We start from the raw sequence: 17,284 nt of genomic DNA on the forward strand, positions 1-17,284 counted from the left end.
TATGTTCACTGGTCATTGCTTCCGCAAGCACTGCAGTGGGGAGGAACCCATAAAGAGCTTTTCACAGGAAAATTGCGATCTGTATCCATGGGGAAGAGGCCTGGAGTGGAAAGGAGGTTTGGCTGTTAGCAGAGCTGGGAATCCCAGACTCTGTATATTGCTTATCCACCAGCCTGGTGCTTGTCCTGCAAACCAAACTTGTAAACTTTTTGATCATAGAATCAGTTCTTATAACTGTTGCTTTGTAATACGTTTATCTAAAATGGCCCATGTTGCATCGTGTTTGGGGTTCACATTCATTCTTCACGCTTCCACATTTTCTTTCCTGCCAGAAGAAGTATTCACGTTTGCACTTGGACTTCCTCTCATACTGGCGGTAGCAAAGGGTGTTGTGCACGTCTCTCTTCACTCTACTTTCTGAACGCTCCTCAAAATGACAGTTGGATGTAGGCTATGCACTGTGCGTGTAAAAATTATACATACACACAATATCGATAAACATATAATTTATGACATACGGAAAATATATAAATTATTGTGTTTACATCACATTTTGTACGTATCATATGAATTAAATAGTACATTTATATAAAAATTATTGGCTGGGATGGAAGCATCGTGGCAAAGATGACAAACTCCAGCAGTGCTAAGTTGACACAGACTCCAGGAAGAGTCTGGGGTGTTGCAACACGGACTTCAAAAGGGAGAATTGGGAGCTGAGCTGGATGCTGAAGGCACGTGGGTGTGTTCTGCTGGTGGTCTGACTGTGCTGACCCTACGTCTTTCTGCTGAATCTGTGGGAACAGCAGTTTGATTTCAGACCAAAAGTCCACCCTGCAGAAATCATGTCTCCCAGAATGGTTACAAGCAGCTGGCCAGAGAGGAGTAAGAACAAGGTAAACAGATGATACTTCCTTCACGTGCACTTTTTTCAGGGTGTTTCCAAGTCTGTGACTTCTCTAATGTAAGTCCTGAACAATCCTTCTCCTGTCCCCACCTCTTCAGTCCCTGAACAGGAGTTCCACGGATGTGCGAGGTGTTATATGAAGACCTGCCTTTAGTTTTGGAAGTGATTCCAACTAATTTAATCTGATGATGTCCATTCTTGTCAAAAAGTTGCTACAGTGTTGGTCCTATCCACCCTTACCAGCCAACCTTACTGCAGATGTTTAACATACCTGACACCCCTCATCAGTGCCTTATGCGGGCTGCAGTGTCCCAGTTTACTCAGTTATCCCAAACTTCTGATAATCCTTCCTGCCCTTCCTTGAACCTTTTCCATTTACATGTATTTTTTCCAAGCTATGAGGACCAGAGCAGCATCCAGCATTCGGAGGGCAGAGAAAGAAAGAAGCCACCCTGCAGAATTGCAGTGGATGGCAGAGAACCATTAACAATCTTTTTTTCCCCTATCCTTTATTTGAAAAGATGAGATCATTTTCCATGGATGCAAAGAAAGCAGGCCTGGCTTTTGGATTTAGCAGGTTTTTTGTCCTTTGGGAAATTCCTTTCTAAAGCTTCAGCTGGCTCAGGGCTGTGACACACACCATCATAAAAATAGCTGTAGGTGTAACATAGGAGGACCCAAAGGGCTTGGCACATGCTTGTGAACACATGATGGGGATGGAATGGCCTTGGGGGAAAGGGCATTGTGTCTCTGGGTTAGTGATGTGAGGGCAGAGATCCCGGGGCAGAGCCTGGGAGGGCGCAGCATCAGTCTTCCTGGAAGAGATGAGCAAGTTGATGGATGAAGACAAGAAGGTGGGCAGGAGAATGGGAGGTTCTGGGGAACTCAGACATTCCAAGAAGGCAGTGGGCATTTCAGGCACAGGACTCAGTTCTCCAGTTTCTGGGTAGCAGCACAAAGGGAGGAGGTAGTGTAGTGGCACTGAAGGAAGTCAGACTACTCGTGGGATTTCCTTTTCTGCCCTTACACTCTCATTTCCTCCTTTATAGAAAAAACTCGAGGCATCAGTCCCTGTGTGGTTCCATACAAGTGAGACCTGTGAACATGTGCTATACAGCTAATGAGGTTGATGGTATTCCCTCATACGTTACTGAACATCCACTGCGAGTCTGAGCCCTCCCTGGTGGTTGTGGGGTAGTCCCATCAGATCCTCTTTCAAATCAGAAACATGGACAGTGATTTACCTGTCTGGGGGATTCTTTCAGACCCTCAGTCCTCTGTTGCTTAGAAAGCTTCTCAGTGGCTGTCTTAATGATTTATGGCCAACCTAGAAATACTTGTTCTTGCACCACAGTGTGGTTTTGCATGATTTATTTGCACTTTCCTAGCTTCTGGTGCTTTTGTCCAGTTTAGCAGAGATGGCAAAGTTTCTGCTCCAGCCAGCTGTGCATAGTTCTTTGCATCTGCTCTGACATGCAGCCTTTCTTGCATCACTTTTTTTCCCAAGATTTGAGAACTCTCTATCACAGCTCCTGCCTTCATGGGCTTCTCGCATTGCTCAGTCCAATTCATATAAGCTCAAGAGTTCTTTCACCCACCCCCAGACGCCTCCAGCTTCCCTAAGAGTTCTGCAAGAAGATCCCAAGACATCTCAGGATCAATGAACACAGCTCACAGAAACGTACAGCTTTGTCAGGTTACAGCTAGGAAATCATTTTCCAGAGAAAGGTCAAGTCAGACCTACCTATTCTACCTTTGTCAAATCCACGCTGCCTTTTGTCTCATTTCCCATCCTGCTGTTTTTCTTTCCCTCAAGATTTTTTCCTAAACCACTGCACACTTGTTCAGATTAGCTTAAGGTGCTGGAAGTTATTTGGACTGCTTCCCCCGAGATGCATTATGCACTTCACCTGCTATTATTCCAATCCCAGAAACTCCACCTTTGCCAGTGCCAAGAGCCCAGAGGACGACAAACCTCCAGGTCCACATTACAGAGTTCTCAGAAGATCTGCTTGGAAATGATCCATCCTCAGGAAACAGAGGGGTTTGAGCCCACTTGGGTTTTTAGTTACCATCACGCAGTTTCTGCCCCAGGCATTTCCTTCTGAGGGGCAGTCCCTTCTGAGCAAAGTTCTTTTGTGGGATTTTTTTTTTTTTCATCTGACTGTTCTTGACCTTCCCCTTCCAGACAAAAAGCATGTGACAGAAGGGACTGCAGGGATCCTCTGAACCCGCCCCTCAGTCAACCAACGCCATGAAACAGCCCTGAGGTTCAGAAGAGTCCCCAGGACCATCCGCTCTGCTCCCCTAGGGCCAGGACACCACCCAGGGTTTGAGGAACCCTCCAGCGACCTCAAAATATCAAGAAGCAGGGCAAACCGCAGGGAGAGAGCGAGGCTGAACCGCAGCACCACAACCTCCTTAGCAAGTTTCTCACTCCTAAACATGCCCAGGTCAAACAGGGCTAGAAGAGGAGGCGGGGGAGGGGTGCTTCTCCAGTAACACCCCAGTGACATCTGTCATTCTGAGCTGGGGAATTCACAGAATCACAGAACCATTAGGGTTGGAATGACCATGAAGATCATCAAATCCAACCATCAACCCACCCCCACCATGCCCACTAACCACGTCCCTCAGTGCCACAAACCCATAGCTGCCGCCCTGCCTGTCGCTGTACGCACACGAGATCATGAGACACTTGAGCCGATTTCTTAGCACCGTTTGTGTACTGCAGAATGCAGCGAAGAAAGAAGAAAAATTAGAGCAGTTTGGTGTTGGGAAGGACGAAGGTTTACTACTGGCAGCCTACAGATGACACGCAGAAGCCTGGAAGCATGGCATTTGTTATTTTGGCACAGTGCAAGGCGATGTGATAAATAATGTAAACATGTTGAAGTTGCAAGGAATATCAGACAAGACTCGGAATACTGGGAGACGAAGCCTTTGTTCAGTGATGCTCATCTCACTGGGGATGCTACCACCCTGCAGCACTCATCACAAACAGCTCCATAAAGATTTTGCTTTGAGACCAAAGCACTGCCTTCAAATTCTGCCATGAAAAAGTACATAGCAGCTCTTCCTCCCTCTCTTGTCTCAATCTCTGCACCTCAAAGAACCTTTAGATTTTCTCTGCTCCCTTGGCAACATTAATTCAGATTAAATTAAACCAGTCCTTATTTATCTCTGCATTATTTTCAGTATATGGGTTTTGTTTTTGTTTCAGAAATCAAAGCCATACAGAGCCTTATTAGCTATTGCATTTGAACTATAAATAGCTATTCTCTGGGCTATCATGCTTCTAAGAGTTTCTCTTTTTAGTATTTTCACTGCTTATTGGGAGCAAACGCAGAATAACACCTCCTTTTATCGTCTTTGTGATGATGTGGTGACAAAACCTGTCAGTTACCACATCTGCTAATGCCATTATGAATAGCAGCTCTCCACCAATAGCTTATCTGCTAGCTTTCTGTAATGACAACTGTCAGCCAAAATGATTCCCAACTGCTGGAAAGGGAACGTCAACCCTGCGCACCAGTCTCTGGGGAAGTAATTTTGAGTGGTGTGAATTTATCCACATAACATTCACTGTAGAACTTTTATTTTCCTGAGATGCACATTCCCATCCTCACTTTGTTATCCATTGGTGTTCAGGGATCCTAGGAAGGTACGCCTTGTCTGTCTGCATCCTCAGAAGTGGAAAATAGATTTGCTAAGATTTGGCTCTCTCCTAGTCGTAGCTGGAAACGCAGATTGCTGCAAGAGGTGATGAAGTCCAAGAGCTGCTTTAAGTCACTGCTAAACATGGTCACTTTATCCTCTTGGGGAGTTTGTCGGGCTGCAGATCCTTATTTGGAATTATTTCATGCGCCTTTCTGGACCCAGGCCCAGGTCAGGTCCTCTATTTCATCCAAGGAGGAAGTTCTGAGGATGACCATCACGGATGCAATAGACCTGCACAATAGTGACTGAGGCTTTCTCAGAACGTGGCAGCAGCAGCGGCATATTCCCTTGAGTGTGCAGGAGGAGCAAGTCTGGAGAAACAAACTGTGTTTCAGGAAAGTTTCTTGCTCACTTTTGAAAAAAAAAAAAAGGAAAACACAAAAACAACGAAACCTCCCTTCCCAGTATGGGCATTTTTTTCACTTTTGTTCCTTATCTCTTTTCTCCTCAAAGCAAAAGGAGGAGGGAAGTCTGAGACCACTATGAGTGCTGGCAGTGGAACTACTGTACAACAGCTGCAGAGGCTGCTCCGTGCAATTCCTCCCAAGCACTGTGTTTTTGTATAGTGCTGTAGGAGCCATCCCTGCGTGTTTTTTCTGCAGGGGGAGCTTGTTGTCCTAGAAACTGGAGCAAGGAGAATCAGCTGGAGAACATCTGATTTGTTCAGCCCAAATCCAGATTAACAAAACCTGTCCAACTACTCATGGAACGATCTGAGTGCAGAGGCTTCAGACACCTGGTTGGTGTCTGTGTGCCGTGAAATCCAGCCTCCAAAAGTGACAAGTTATGTAGGAAATGAAAGTGAAACCTCTGATAGAGGAAGTTTTGCTTTACAGATTTGTAGGATAGTGACTTTTTTCCTCTGGAGCCAGTCCTAAAGAAGGGAAACATGAGAAATCTTCTTTCTCAGGATGATATACCAAGCTCCTTCCTCTATCAAGCTCGTGAGTCACACCCAGTTTCTACATTTTGGTGATGCTGTGTCAGCAGAAACATCCATTTCCACATTTGTAAGCCAGCTTCCCGAAAGTCACCTGATAACTGGCGTTATGGCACTCAGCAGCCACCTCCTCAATCCAACTCCAGCCTTTTCACAATAAGAAGACACCTCAAGAAGCAATAAACCACCTTTAAATTTCATAGATATAGTGATGCCGTCAAATGCCTTTTTCTACTAAAAATAACAGCCATCAAGATGGAGGGTGATGAACTTCAGGTGGGAAGAATCTTCTTTTTCCCTCTCCTTGAGAAGTCATTTACTGTTTTTCTCTTGCAGTTTGTTGCTTAGTGCTCCTTGTCCAGGCAGCCAAAGGTGTTACACCTCTGTTCATGTTCAGCCTTTGGTTTCTGACTTTGAGAAAGGCTTCAGGCTTCATCTGTGCTACCTGGCATGGCATTTTGATGACAAGTGGCAATAGCTGGCTACTCTGTGTGTGGCTTTAACCACAGGGAAATGGAGTAGGAGGACAAGAGAGGAATGTGTGTGGAGAATATCATCGAATCAAAGAATCATTTCAGCTGGAAGGGACCCTTAAAGCTGATGTAGTCCAACTCCCCTGCCATGAACAGGGATACCCACAGCTCCATCAAGTGCCCAGAGCCTGGCTCAGGCTGACCTTGAATGCCTCCAAGGAAGGGAATCCCTCTGGGCAACCTGTTCCAGTGCCTCACCACTCTGACTGTAAAAACTTCCTTGTATCCAGTCTAAATCTCCCCTCTGTTAGTTTGGAACCATTTCCCCTTGTCCTGTCACAGCAGACCCTGCTGAAGAGTCTGTCCTCTTCTTTCTCACAACCCTCACTGAGATACTGAAAGGACATCCCACGTGCAATGTTCTCTGTATGAAGCGGGATGGAGCAGTGGAAGAGAAAGACACATGTTTTGCTCCTTGACATTACTTGTGTTCAGTCTCTAGTGTCTGGTGCCATGCCCAAACCAGTAACAGCTCGTGTCTATGCTGTAAAACACTGTTCTCCCAGTACATGAATGAGCTAATCAGTAAACTAAGTGCTAGTACTGCAGACAATTCTGTATGTTATGTAGGTCTTGCCTGAGTCATGCAATGTGTTTCTAAAAGACTGACAGAAAAGCATGATTCAGTGGAAAGTGTCACAAGAATGTGTTTAAAAAGCAGTTCTCTGGAGCCGTGAAAACCTATCTCCTTCAGTGGCAGAGGAGCCCACCAGTTCTCTCATAGTTTATAATCCCAAGTCACTGCAGACTATTACGACTTTTCCTGTACCTCACCAAAAGAATAAGGACTGCAAAATGCTTAACATCCATAGCATGAGAGCTAGAGAAGAGCCAGTAGGTCATTTGATTTCATCTACTGCATTGCACAGACCGTGGTGCATCACCTAGTTAACTCTGTGTTGGGCTTAATAGGGAATTTGACTGTAACCACCCCAAGGAATTTATCCATTTTCTTGCTGCTAGAGCACTAAGAAATGGGGATCAACCACTGGTGTTTTGCTCTGGTGGGTACCAGTTTGGGCATGCTTAGCTTTCTGATCTCAGTTTGGTTGGTTTGAGGCATCAAGTCTCTGGTTCTTATTGATCACAGACTCACAGCAGAAGGCCGGGTGCTCACAGCAGGAGAAGCTGAGAGGTTTCACTGCATTGTCTACATGGGCCCAGATAATCAGCTTGGAATTAGCTCCAAAACCACAGAAAGAAGAAATGTCAGCTTACAAACCATTACTAATTGCTATGCTTCAGTGTTTGAGACATCTCCTGGAAGGATCAGGCAGTATTCCCCCCCTCCATCCCACTGAACAGCTGCTTAGATGTAAAACAAAGTGTATCTGTTTCCTTCTCCCACCTTTCCTGTGAAGAACCAGAGATTGATCAGCAATTAAAAGTCCACCTCCATAGGCAATGGGTAACACAAAGTTTCTCTTTTCTTATAGATCTGTTTGCTTTATCTTCCATAAGTGCTCAGATCATAGTGGCTTCATCCCCAAATAGATTTGGGGATCAAGAAGTATTTTCATGCTGAATGACGATGGTGCAGAGTTTCCACCCAGCTTTAAGTAGCTTTCCACCATCCCTTGGCATCTCCTTCCCATGACATTCTTTTTCAGTGAAAGTAATCTTTTTCCAATTAATCCTGTTACCTGCTTGTGATAAGTAAGCAGGCAAGGTCAGCCCTCTGAGAATGGATATTTTTGCCAGCTAATGGGTCCTTACCACCACCTGATCTGTACGCAGCCAGTTTCTCCTATCTGAGTGTAGTTTTGTAGAATTGGAGTCCAAGTAATATACGTATTTTCACCTATTATAAACAAGAACCGTGAATCTTCAGGAATTTCTTTCCTTGTTGCTAACTTTGCAAATAATGAAGAAAATTCAGTATCTCATTCTAGGACAATCAAGAAGACAGTTTACCTCTGCAGCAGAAACAGTTCTAGAGGATTGTGTGGCTTTCAGTTCATCTTCTAAGCCAGAACACAGAGGTCTCTGGGGTCCCCCTCGGTTCTGTATCCCCTCTCATGTGACATTTGCATGGGGTAGGAGTTAAGCAACCATGTAATGGACCATTTTGCAGAACTAAATGATGTAAAATTCTGGCGTAAGGCATTTAGTGAGGACAAAATAATTTTCTTGTCAAACAGTGTGGGAGCAATCCTCCTTCCATCCACAGCACAGCAGCACAATCAGATTTCCCAAGCACTTGCTACACCAACCTGTCTGAGTCATGGTCTGTGTTCTTCACCACTTGTGTAAGTTCTTATCTTTGTTATGGGTACATAACTTAAAATCACAGAATCATAGAATTATTAAGGATGGAAAAGACCTCTAAGATCATCTAGTCCAACCTCAACCCATCCCCACCATGCCCACCAATCCACGTCCCTCAGTGCCACATCTCCACGTTTCTTGGGCACCTCTAGGGACAGTGACTCCACCACCTTCCTGGGCAGCCTGTTCCAGTGCCTCACTGCTCATTTGAAGAAGAAATTGTTCCTAATATCCAACTTGAACCTCCCCTGGTGCAACTTAAAAACATTACCTCTCATCCTAGAGAGGTAATTGGTGTAGAGTGATACTGTCATGGCGCAGAAGTACAGGTATGAGATCTGGCAAGTGCAGCTCTGCTGGCCCAGTGCCACTCCAGCCAGCCACAGAGTTCTCTGTGTCAGGTTAATCATATTATTTTTGTTCAGAGAGAGCTCTGGCACAAGCATAGCTCAAGTACAGCACAAAGAGTTCTTTAAGGAGAACTTGGAACAAAGGCTCATGACAGAAGACAAGAAGCAGGAGAAATGATCATCTGGGAAAAAAACTTCAGTCCTTTTTCTGCTTGAGGACATCTGATGGTGAGTTGCAGAGCCATATCAGGAAGTACTACCAGTGCTGAATTTTACTGAGATCCAATTCAAAAATAATTTACAAAGAAGAATTTTAATGCAAAATGTCTTAAACAAAATGGAAGAGTCTTACTACTTTCATCATGAAATAGCATGAAGGTTTGATAATGACTCAAACTTAGTTAGTTTTCTTGCAACCAGGCCATCTGACTTTGTCTTTTTGTGAATGCAGTCTGGTTGTGCCAGCATGGCACATAACCCTGCATTGACTGCTAGGCATTAAATCAACTACTTAACCTGTCTGGGAGCAAAAAGACCCCATCTTCCTCCAGTTGCCCAGTCTGTGATTTGGTCTAGGTGCACACGGGTTGGACAATGGGACTAGGTGATCTCAGTCTTCTTTCCAACCTTAATGATTCTTTGATTCTATGACACACAGACATCAGACAAGCAGTATTTACTCAGGCTTCCTCCCAGAGGAGGACCTGCAGTAGAGAAGTTAGAACCTGATGACCTTGAGGTCCCTCCCAACCCAGGTCATTCTGTGATTCTGTGGTAAGACATCAGGGCATGACACCCAGCAGTGAGAGCCCTTCAAATACTGTGTGCATGCTTTGCTATGGACCATGGGGCTGCAGGAGAGCACTGGCTTCATGATAGGCACACCCACTGGTTCAGATTGTTGTGTTAGACATTGCGTCATGGTGGACACAAACTCTGCCCTTGCACTGCATGTGCCTGCTGCCCACTGATGGCCTGGGCTGGAGGAATTGGGGGCTGTAGATGCATTGCAGGTGCTTGTTTTTGGGGCTGCAAAGGAAAGCCAAAGCCTCCCTGAGCTCATTTGTCCCTGGGTGTGGTTCAGAGAAGTTCGCTATGGGGTCTGTCCTGAGAAACATCAGCGGTTCCGAGGCTGACAGCATTCAGAGGCAGCAGAGAGGAAAACTGGAGTGGCACAGGGAAAATACCTCCCCTCCTTCCTTTGAAGTCTCATAAAGCCAGCCCTCCCAGAAAGCAGAGCAGCTCTCCAGGCTGTGAACATGCGTACTCCGAGGCTCCCTCAGAAATCACTCCCAACTTCTGTTAACAGAGAGTTGCAAGAGATCAAAGCTGCAGGTAAGTAGGGCACCTGTCAAATCGAGCCTTCATCTTTTCTTGAGAGGAGGTGGGAGAGAGCAGGAAGCGTGATGGTTCTGCAAAGCTCAACCAAATGTTGATTTTGGTGGCCAGGGGTCATTGCAGGAATCTTCACAGAAGCTTTGAGGTTGCATCTCCCAATATCTCCTGTCCCTGGCAAGCAAGGAACACACTCAGGATCAAAGAAAGTATGTAGGGAAATGGGGAGACATTTCTCCTCTGCTAGAGTGGAAATTATTGTCTCTAATGGTGACCATGCCATGTCGTCATGTCATGATCAAAACCCCTTCATAATGGGAAGTCAATTCGGGGGACAAAAATTTATGCACTATGTTGCTCTGAAAGAGCCTTATTGTAATTAACATGCTATGCTCATTACGAATGTTTTGTGACATTTTAAAGCTCTGACAAACTCAGGATGGACGGTACTAGACAGAGACATGCCAGCAATCAGTTATAATAACATTTTAAATGTTTCCAGCTGTAGGATTTTCTATGTACTAAACAGCTGTGACTTCACTGCTCACACAGAGTTGGTTGCCTGGGGTGAAAGTTTGATTTGTCATCCTGTCGTAAGTTCCAAGTCCTGCAACATGAACGATGCAAATTATGGATTGTGCTAATGATGGTCAGTACCAATCCTGTTAATGATGGTGGCTTCAGTCACAGAAAAAGCTGACAGTGACCATACAGCTTGCCCTGGCACTCCTCCAGCATCATGAGCTCTGAACACACCATTTATGCCTGTCTAAGGATGAGGTTCACCTTACTGAGAACAGATTTTGTTCTGTTACTGCTCTTTAGCCGGTATTTCATAAAGACCTCTCTCCTGCCTTTTCTTGTAGTGCTCTTTACCTTGTACCGCTAATAAGGTAGTTCAGAGCACTGAATGGCTTCTCTTTGAGTGCTGAGCATTGACCGAGATGTTCCAGAAGGCTCAGAAATTGCCTCTTTGAAGGCCTTCTCTTTGGTATTCCAACGAACTGACGGGAAACTGAAATTTTTCAGCAGCCATGGGAAAGGAGGTGCGTACATCTTCCTGAAACACACTGTAAGGTGACAACGACACTATAGCAAAAGTGAAAAACGAAACGTGGGTCAGCAGCTCCTGTGACAGCAGTGGGCTGCAGTGATACATGGCCACATGCTGCTTTTAGATGCAGATTGTGACACCCGTTCTGTTCTTGCATTTCTTATTTTTATTTTTGATCAGGGTGCAAGCATCAGGGAGTTTGTGCAACAAACATCCGGCATGCCTTAGAATAAAGCAAGCTGGAGAGGCGTCTGAATCCTAATTGAGAGCAACAGATGCATTTCTACAGAGCTGTTCCTCCCTGGGTTCCTGTGCTACTCCTTCATCTGTTTTGGAGTGAGGGGCTGTTTACATCCTCATTACAGTGTGCTTGGCATTAAACGTCAGGAAGCATTTTCTGGCACATCTCTCAGTAAGAGACTTGAATTCTGCCAGTGAGTTTGTGTAATTGTGTCTGATATACATGGGAGTTCCCTCCAGGGAACTGGATCGTGTCTCTGAAGACCAGTTGCAGCTGCCTCGTTGCAAATGTACTCCACAAAATAGGGTTCTCAGTAAACAGCCAAGAATACTCAGCAGCAGGAGTTCTCCCAACATTGCAGTAATGTCCACTCTCTGGCCCACATCATCCAAGGGAGACTGTTTTGATGGTATTATTGCTGTGTTTCTCCATGGTTTCACCATACAGCTGGCTGTAACCTGGACCTTGGCATCAAACTGCGTTGTCCCATGGGCTGTGCCAGCACAAGCCTTGGTGCAGCTGCACTTAGACCTCTGCTGCTGAAAAGCTCTGTTGTCACTGTATGGAGCTGCTGGTGCTTTAACATCGCAGTGAGCGAGGGAAGGGAAACGACCTGATTGAAAATGCAAACAAATGTACATTTTTTTTTTTCTTTTTAAAGCTGAATCACCCCTCAATCTGAGGGACATACAGGGGTTTCTGAACGTGGTTTTCATGTTGTAGCCAACATCTCATGAACTGCACTGATGGTTTGTGACATAGCTACTTTGTTTGCAGGGAGATTTGTACCCCACAGGTCTGAACTAAGGTGCCCTTACTTCAAACTGGCTATTTCTCTTCACACTCAGGCAGTACACATTCTTAGACATCGAACTGTGTTACCGATAATCTGTATAATCTTTGCGCCTGCATGGCAGGGCCTAGGGAATGAAACAGGACTGGCCTCGTCCAAACGTTGAGTGAAATCACACAGCTGACAGATGCACCTGTGTTTAAGGACCAGTCACCATTTGGAGTGGTTTTGTCCACGCTTGGATCTGCAGGAGCATGTTCCATCAAAAGTACAGTTTTGATTTTGCCTTTGAGTCCCCTCAGGACTCTCACTGGACAGTTTCACAAATATTAAAAAAAATAATATATGTCGAAGCAACAAACATAACAGATCAGGCTTGCTGTTAATAAATGCTCCATCAGTGACAGTATCAACCTATGTCACTACCGCTGGCAAAACTCTAGGTATCCTGTGTGTTCTTCACTAACAGACAAAGCACAGAGCTTACCAAGAAGATGTCACTGTCCTGGAGGAGGAAGAGGAGCACAGCTTCGTATCTCCCCTTCCATCTCTCTCCTTCCATCTCTCTTCCTTTCTCTGCTCACCTTTTCTCTTTTCTCCTCCCAAGATTCTTTCCCTGATATCCTGAACCATACCTGTTTCCCTCCATGGGGTGATGTTGACCATCATTTGGGTGGAGAGTCGAGTACTACAGTCATACATGTTCAGCGTGTTCTCATTATGATACATCGGGGATGATACTTCATTATTCACTTCATGATTAACAAAGCAAAAAGACTCACTCTGGGCACCGCAGCCTTCAAGATTCTGTGCTGAAGCATTACCAGCTGATTCCCTACACCTTTAGCCAAAACAGGACCGTCCTGCCGCCACCAGACCCCCTCCTTCAGCTGCTTTTGGTGCTGACATCATGGATCTCCACCCCCAAAGTTCAGACACCAGATAAGCAGGAACTGTCAGTTTTAAGCCCTCATAGGCTAACCCCAGAGAGGGCAAAACCTTATTTTCTTCTGCTTCATCCATTGATGTTATGCTGAATTTCAGTATTCCAGGACGGTTGGAGTGCTGACCGCTGGAGGGATGAGCCTCCGTGATCTCTCCATTGCCACATCCAACACGTTGCCGCTACTGGAGAAAGCTGCAACACAGCAAGATGCTTCTAAAGCAGAATGTGGGCATGGAGAGACCTAGTACTCAGTTAAAACAGACTCTGAATTCACAAAGGACAAGAGAAGTCCCACCTGTGGTCTGGAACCTGGAGACAGGCAGAAGATGGGAGAGAAAGGAAACGCTCCCCGGTGCTTCGTATTTTATGAAGTGAACAACTTTTGCAAGGATTCCTTTCCAGGAAATCTTTGGGGAAGAGCTGAGGGGGATTAAGGGAAGAGACAATCATGTTTGCTATTCTTGCAACACCGTTTCCCATTAGAAAGCAGAATGTTTTTCTTTTCTTTCTTTCCACCTTAAATATTGCATCATTCTCAAACAGTAGCTTTTTATCTCCAAACAAAGGGAGTTCTCATGCACTAATAGCTTTCATCTCAAGCTGTGCTTTTCATTCTAAATTATTAGCTATTGTTATTTTGAAATTATTTTTACTTTAGTGACCCAAACAGCGCAGAGAGGAAAGAATGGTAATTTTTTGTATCCTCTAAGACCAATCCTGAGTGCTGCATGAGAGGCTCCCTACCCACACGCTGACTCAGAGATGCAACGCTGGGTGGCAAAATGCTGTCAGTGGGGCATGGCATGTTGCTATCAATACCAAACCAATTACCAATACCAGTCCTGCAGTGCTGTGGTATCTCTTTTTCCCTTTAGAAGTCATTTTTCTGGTTTAAAAATAGCGTCACATACCAACCCTAGAAACTGAAAGTGAGCAGGAGAAAGATTATTTACTTCTACCTGACCCAGAGAGGGTCAGAATTCCACTTTTTAACAACTGCTTTTACCAGGGCTTTGGGATGGCCCCTGCCTGTGTTACATGTTAGCAGTGCTCACTTGCTGAGATGTCACCCGTGTATTCCTAAACGCCCCGTGGTCCTTAATGCCTCCTGCCTGATCGCTTGAGGGAGTAAAAGAAAACCAGAAAGCAGAAGGAAAACAGTATCGAGTGATTCATCCAGAATCTGACACAGACATGAGAATGGATTAGAGCCTCATTTCCCTGTTTGCACAGTTTGCTGTCCTTCTTCCAGTGCTTGTGTGACCCTACTGCACGTAAACACGGCCCATGTCCTACTGGGAGAACTTCACATAAAGCAGTAGCCCTCACTGCCGTGTTTACAGTGAAAACCAGAGAAGGAATTTAATTTGACAAAGGCTACAAAGAGTAGGGTTTCTGGCAAGACTCTTTCCATTAGCTGGGAATAAACCAATACCAAAGAACAGACTGGATGGTTAAGGAGATGTGAAGTACTTTTTAGAAAGCCTTCCATGTCAGTGATTTGGCATGTTAAAAGAACGTCAAAAATTAGTTTTGCTTCTTTAAAATCATCTTTATGTACTTAAATCTGCTGTTATTTGTGGTTTTTTTTCAGCCGGATGTCATCAATCCTGGAAGGAGGTGACAAAAAAAGCCCTACAGGAGCAAACTGTGGTTTGTGAGCTAGCACGGGGAGTTTGCACTGCAGGAAATTGCAGGAAAATCTGCAGTGCTGGTGTGGCTTGATAAATGCCATAAAGATATTTATATATTTTTAGTCTTACATGTTCACATTACACTCTACAAGGTGGTTTTTTAGATTGGCTCTGTCCTTCTCTACCACAGAGCCATTATGGTTACCTCTAATTTAGGTTAAGGAGGGCACTGAAGTAACTGCTTTCATGTCAGAAGTTGTAAGTCCTTCTGGGAGGCAGCAAGATGTTTTTGAGAAAGAATATCTTTTGCCTTTGAGTATTTCTATGTCCTGTTTGAGAAAGTAAGTGTCCTGACTGCAGAAAGTTGAGCACAATGTCTTGTTTACACCTCTGGCTACAGCTTTTGCTACAAAAAGGCGCTTAAGGTTGTATTTCTCAGATGAAATACAGAGTGCTTCCCGTAGTATCAACCTTTCTAATTCCCGATGTCGCACCTGAGTCCAAGGATCAATTGCTTTTATTTACTCAGTGCAACGCTGTGCCATGTTCCACCCACAGCTTGGGGAACTTTGCCTTTCCTCCCGCAGCCGTTGTTGAGGACGTGAAGCACACTGAGACGTCCTGTGGCTTCTGGCCCTGGGCAGGTTTACCTGGAAAGTGTAACGTTCCCAGGTGAGCTTTGCAGCCCCGCTGGGGACCAGCCTGGCGTGCTCTGCTGAATTATCCTGTAGGGATCTGAACAGAGGCTGCAGCTCCCTGCATGGTGCTGAGCATAATCCTTCTGCTTGTCTTGACAAACAGCTTCAGATAGAGAGGACAGCACAGAACAGCCAGGTAGGTCAATTTCTTCTCCTGGAAGAAAAGTAAAGCCTTGCAGAGATGCCCAGATTTCAGTTATTTTTGCTGTTTTTTTTTTTTTTTCCTTTTTTTTCTTTCGCATATTGGATTGTGCCACATCTCTAAATGTTGGTTCTGGAGTATGGCTCTGGTGTCTAGGCTTCCTTTATGTAGTGCCAGCTTTATTCTATCAGCAACACACAAAGGCAGAGGGAGTTGGGGCTTTTGAGTTGAAGTGAGTAATCAGTAAACCAAAGTCATTCATTCTGCTGGCTTTGGGTCTAGGCCCCTCTCCTTCTGTTTGTAATATCCAAAGGGAGACCCATACCTGTCTTCCATGTGCCGGAACCTAAAACATGCCCAGTGCTTTCCCCACCCTTGTTGCTGGCAACAACATTTTAATGTAACAACGAAGACATGAAAGGAATGGTCTTGCCTCCATCAGAAAAGGTTTTGCATCATAACTGCCTCCACAGAAGATGCACTTGAGCTCGAAGTTGTCCGTGAACCATTTAATGAGTGCTGATTTCTGGCCTGGTATATTAAGTGATAAATGGCCTGGTATATTAAGTGATAAATGAAACAGGCTGCCCAGGGAGGTGGTGGGGTCACCGTCTCTGGGGGTGTCCAAGAACTGTGGAGATGTGGCACTGAGAGACGTGGTGGGGGCATGGTGGGGGTGGCTGGGGTTGGGCTGGATGATCTGAATGGTCTTTTCCAGCCTTAATGATTCTGTGATTCTATGGTCTCACTGCCTTTGAAACTGAAAGGTGTGAGACTAGGATGCCAACTTATGGGCCGCCGAAGACTTTATGAATGTGGAGGTCTGGTTAGATGAAACACGTCCTAAGTATCTTCTGAATTACAGATAAAAATGACCACTTCTCCCTTAGAATCCTTGCTGTCCCACAGAAACCAGCATGAAATTTTCTAAGTGAGTTTACAAGGGGAAGGGCCATTTTTATGCTGAAGTTAACTTGGTGCACTGACCTTAATCTATATTCCTGAAAATGATAAATTATTTCAGAAATAACATTTAAAGGAAAGGTTGAGGCCATCTGATCAGTGATAGAGGCACTTCCTGCATTACTCAGTTGCAAGCAACCAGAACAAAATAACCTGCAGTTCACATTCATGGAGGAACTGCTGGCTTCCTTTGAAGCAAATGCCTTCATTTTCTTAGCATTAAAAACTCTCTGTGGATCTCTGTTTAGTGAAATGTATGACTTACTGCACTTTCGCTTTGGTTCTAGCTGTTAACATATTCATGACCTACATACATCTTAGCACTACTGAAAGTCTCTGTTTCAGGCTTACACACACACACACACAAAAATAACTGAAAGAAAGGGAAAAGTGAAGCGCACTAATTTGCTGACATCAAAGTCAAGCTGGAAGTATAACTCTCTTCAAGTCAGGCTGGAAAACTGCTTCCAGCATCACTGGGAATGGTTCATCTCTGTCAGACAGACAGGTCCCCAGAACAAAGCAGTGGTTGTCTGCTTTGGAAAGGACGCCGGGTGACACCTGCCATGCTCTCAGTGTGACAGTGCTTAGCACACAGAGTCGTCCAGACTCTTACAGTTGTACATCCAGCGTAAGTCCCGTTAATATTTGCATGTGCTCAGCATTGATTCCGGGAGGAGAAGGATTTGATTCTTGTCTATACGTAGGGTGATAGAAAGACAATGGTGAAAAGTCACAAGAGTGCCCTCGTTATAAGGCC

This window comes from Numida meleagris, chromosome Z (genome assembly GCF_002078875.1).
Source record: "Numida meleagris isolate 19003 breed g44 Domestic line chromosome Z, NumMel1.0, whole genome shotgun sequence".
Taxonomy (NCBI): Eukaryota; Metazoa; Chordata; class Aves; order Galliformes; family Numididae; genus Numida; species Numida meleagris.